This window comes from Bubalus kerabau, chromosome X, assembly GCF_029407905.1.
Source record: "Bubalus kerabau isolate K-KA32 ecotype Philippines breed swamp buffalo chromosome X, PCC_UOA_SB_1v2, whole genome shotgun sequence".
In the NCBI taxonomy this organism is placed as follows: Eukaryota; Metazoa; Chordata; class Mammalia; order Artiodactyla; family Bovidae; genus Bubalus; species Bubalus kerabau.
The window spans coordinates 119,482,080-119,486,814 of NC_073647.1; the positions used below are offsets into that span (position 1 = coordinate 119,482,080).

At 41.2% G+C, this 4,735-nt stretch overlaps 1 non-coding gene across 1 annotated transcript; it reads right to left on the reverse strand.

The window, feature by feature from the left end:
• Positions 1 to 1,300: 1,300 nt before the first annotated feature.
• Positions 1,301 to 1,373, reverse strand: TRNAE-UUC (transfer RNA glutamic acid (anticodon UUC)). Its single transcript has one exon. It is a non-coding gene; the product is annotated as a tRNA-Glu (tRNA).
• Positions 1,374 to 4,735: the final 3,362 nt, after the last annotated feature.

Here is a 4,735-nt window from a genome sequence, read left to right on the forward strand (position 1 = left end):
TTGATCTATTTAGTTGTTTGCTTGCTTAGTGACTTTTCTAAACTATTTTTGTAAATTCTGTGTTGTCATACGTGGCCACCTACGTCTGCTCTGTTAGCTTTGTGCTCAGATAATGTTTTGACAGTTTCCTTAAGGACCTGGAGAGGAGAAAAAGAGAAGAAGGAGGAGGAAGAGAGAAGGAAAAAAAAAAAAAAACAAACCCCTCTCTCCTAGTCTTTGCAAATTGGCTCAGTGTCAGAGTACTCCTCCAATGCTTAGCCAAGCCCTTTGCAACTCTGCTTAGCCTTCACATCCTGCTTGCACAGAGCCTGAAGGCAAGCCAGAGGTGAGAGTTAAGGATCTTTTCAGGGTTTTTTGTTTTTGTTTTTGTTTTTGTTTTTTTTTGAGCATGCATCTAGCCCTGGGCATGCATGTGGCCTTCTTGATGCCTAAGTATATGTGGGAGCTTTTAAAAGTCCTTATTTTCTCGTGTACCTCCTTTCCCAATCTCTTCCCGGACTTTATGGTCTCTCTATTTCTTGTCCGGGGCTGCTACTGCCAATACTTGGGGCCTGAAATGCTTTTGGTAAAAGCTGTTTGGGAAGCTGCTCCAGGCCTGGGAATGCTCCCAGTTGAGCAAAACAAAGGTAAGTCTTGTGCAGCTCCTTTAGGGAGCTGCCAGGCAAGTCTAAACCCACAACCACAAGTATTTGAGAATCAACTTCATATTGCCCCCTGAGGCACTGGCAACGTACGCCAGGGGTGTGGACTGCTGTCCTTGTGGCTGCTGCCAGTCTGGGATGGGGGGATTGTAAGTAGGCAGTTTAAAATGCCACTGTGCTCTCTTTCTTCAATACAGCAGCTTTTGTCTTCACCAGGTCTTCCTTTGGTTGTTGTGTTTTTGACCAAATTCTAGAGTTGTGCAAAAGTTGATAATGATTGTTCTTGCCAGCTCATTAGTCGCTTCTGTGGAGGGACACAGTCCTGGAGTTCCCTACTCCCTAATTTTCAGTGACATCATTCCATAATGTACTTTTATATGAATGTGCTTAGATGTAAATATCTAGCAATATAAATAGATAATAAAATTAATGACTTTAATTTTAAGATATAATTAGTGTTAGTATATTAAATAAAATATATATGACATTGAAATTACTATTTTAACAAACTAATGATTTCCTTAAGTAACGGACAAATCCATCATCAGAAAAAACATTTTCTTGTACACATATTTGTATTTTAGGTAATTATTATACTCTGTATAGCTTTTTTTTTTTTTTTTTTTTTTTGCCACACTGCATGGCTTGCAGGATCTTAGTTCCCTGACCAGGGATTGAATCTGTGCCCTCAGCAGTGAAAGTGCAGAGTCCTAACCACTGGACTACCAGGGAATCCCCTATACTATGTATAGCCTTAAGCATTTTTTTTATTACCTACTTTACATAGCCAACTTTTGAAGCCAAGAACCGCCTAGTTAATTTTCCCTGAATATACTTTTTACATTATATTAATAAATTTTAAGGTGGCAAAATAAGCTCATATATCAGCCACAGGACTGGAACCTTCTGTTAACTTAACAACAGTTTTATAATAGAAAAGAATAAGGGTAAATTGGAAGAGAGAAGAGAAAAATGTAAAATGTAAAGAGAAAAAAAAATAAAAGAAAAGGAACCAGTTTTAGAATAAAATTATCATTGTAAAAGCTAAGCACACATTTTAACACATAGTCATACACACATGGGCTTCCCAGGTGGCGCTAGTGGTAAGGAACCCACCTGTCAATGCAAGTAGACATAAGAGATGTGGGTTCGATCCCTGGGTCGGGAAGATCCCCTGGAGGAGGGCATGGCAACCCACTCCAGTATTCTGGCCTGGAGAATCCCACTGACAGAGGAGCCTGGCGGGCTGTAGTCCATAGGGTTGCACAGAGTCAGACACGACTGGAGCAACTTAGCATGTACACATGCACACATATACACACAACCATGCATGTGTATTAGAGGTGCTTTAAGCTATAGCTTGGGGTCTTGATAGTCTTCTTTCATTTTTTTGAAGTATAGTTGATTTACAATGTATTCATTTCTACTGTACAGCAAAGGGATTCAGTTATACAAATATATATATATATTCAGTTACACATATATATTATTTTTCCATTATGGTTTATTATAGGATATTGAATATAGTTCCCTTTTCTATACAGTATTAGATTGTTGTTTATCCATTCTATGTATAATTCTAACTTCCCTGGTGGCTCAAATGGTAAAGCGTCTGCCTACAATGCGGGAGACCCAGGTTCAATCCCTGGGTCGGGAAGATCTCCTGGAGAAGGAAATGGCAACCCACTCCAGTATCCAGGAGATTGTTGTTTATCCATTCTATATATAATAGCTAACCTCAAATTCATAATCCTTCCCTCCCCCAACCTCCCTACCCCTCAGGACCCACAAGTCTGTTCTTATATCTGAGCCTGTTTCAATTTTCACAGATATGTTCATTTGTGTCATATTTTTAGATTCCACATACAATGACATCATATGGTATTTGTCTTTCTCTTTCTCACTTCACTTAGTTTGATAATCTCTAGGTCCATCCATGTTGCTACAAATGGCATTATTTCATTCTTTTTTATGGCTGAGTAATATTTGTGTGTGTGTGTGTGTGTGTGTGTCTGTGTGTGTGTGTGTGCCACATCTTTATCCACTCATCTGTCTTTGGGCATTTAGGTTGTTTCCATATCTTGGCTATTGTAAATAGTGCTTCTATGTACATTGGGATGCATGTATCATTTCAAATGATAGTTCTGTCTGGATATATGCCCAGGAGTGAGATTGCTGGATCATATGTCAACTCTATTCTCAGTTTTTTAAGGAACATCCATACTGTTCTTCATAGTGGCTGCACCAATTTACATTCCCAAGAATGTAGGAGAGTTCCCTTCTCTCCACACCCTTTCTAGCATGTTATTGGGGTCTTGATAATTTTATCATCATACTATTAAAAAGCTAGTACTTATTAACACTTGTATGGAAAAAAATAACATGGTCTCTGTCTTTTAGACAAGTCAGTCTCCTCATGAGTTTTTTTCTTTTTTTTGGTCTCTCTTTATTCTAAAGCTCCTCTCAAATGAACAATCTTATCCATGTCAAAGTTGCCTAAAGTAGGCATGACAATTCCAAATTGTTCTTAGTGAAGTTATGCCAGAAGTTAGTATAAGTTTATTAGCCAACAAACCCATGAGAATCTGGCTGACACTTGGTCAAACATAAAAATATCTCTGATGAATGACTTGGGCCCTTAACTCTAATGTTAAGTCATCTCGACTGCTGACGAGAAGAATCAGCACTCTCCTAGAAGGCAGAATATTTACAAAGATCTCTTCCAAAGTCAATTTCTCATAAGTTCTCAGACAAGCAACAGACAAGATGGTGGATACGCAAACAATAGAAGGTGGTGTTAAAAGCTAGATTCCACCAGAGGACACCAAAGTCTAATCAGACCTCTAAAATTTCAGGAGGTGAATAACACTTCTGATACCACAGGGACAAAGAAACCATCAGAGTCCATATTCAGTGCAAAACCCACGTAATCAGGGACAGAGATGCCTCAAGTAGATGAGAGGCAAGGGGCTGCAGATGTCCACGTGATTACTGAGTCAAAGTTCCTGGTTCAGGACTTCCCTGGTGGTCCAGTGGTTGAGAGTCCGCCTTCCAGTGCAGGGGACAAGGATTCGATTCCTGGTTGTGGAGCTAAGATCCCATCTGCTGCAGGACAACTGAGCCTGCACACCACAACTAGGGAAGCCTGCGAGCCCCAATGAAAACGAAAAGATCCCGCATGTCACAAGAAGATGCCACGTGCCGCAATTAAGACTCGATGCAGCCAAATAAATAAATCAGTATCTAGCCGTACCTTGATAGAAACTCCAAATTGTCCTAGCCGAATCCGCTTAAGACCAACAGAGATAAACCCATAGCCTGAAAACTTCAGTTTTTATTGACCCATCATGCTGAGGGACCTGAGATGGCTTTGGCTGATGGCCTGGGGAGCTGTTAAAGACATGGCTGGTGTGTCTGTGTGACAAGAGAGTGAGAATGAATGGCAGTAGCCAGGCTGTCTCCCGGGCTTCAGGCTGCCACGTAGACCATTCAGTTGGGACAGAATTATTCCCTCAACAAGGCTTGCTACTTTGGATTTCTGTTCCAATGACTATAGTATGGCCAACCTGACTTCCCTGAGGCTGATTTAAAAAAAAAAAAAAAAAATCCCACAGAATACCATGGAAGAACCTATTCAAAGCCTGAGTGCTGTAGGTACTCCAGACTGACAATGGACAATGGACAGAATGACAGCTCCCACGATGAGCCTCCCACTGCAGAGAATGGCTGAGAAGATACTTCGATCTGCCTCCTGCCTCAAGTGGAAGAAAGACTCCACCATCTTTGTTTTACTACTTGGGGGCCCTCTGTGGTAGACTGTGATGACGCTGAGACCCAAAATGCCCCGGATAAAGATGGGCAGCCCAAACCAGGCACAAACTGTGATCTAAGACAAAACGATGGAAGGGAAAGGCACAGCAGTCTTGTCTGATTTAATGAAAAGGATGGAATCAAGGGAGAAGCCAGCTTAGTTCCACTGGTGAAGAGATTGGGTTATTGTAGCTCCCTCTAGGGGCCATTGTAGTTCCCTCTCCTAGATGACTCAGAGAGAAGCCTTTGGCCCCCAGGGAGAAATAGTGGCTACTGACCTAGAA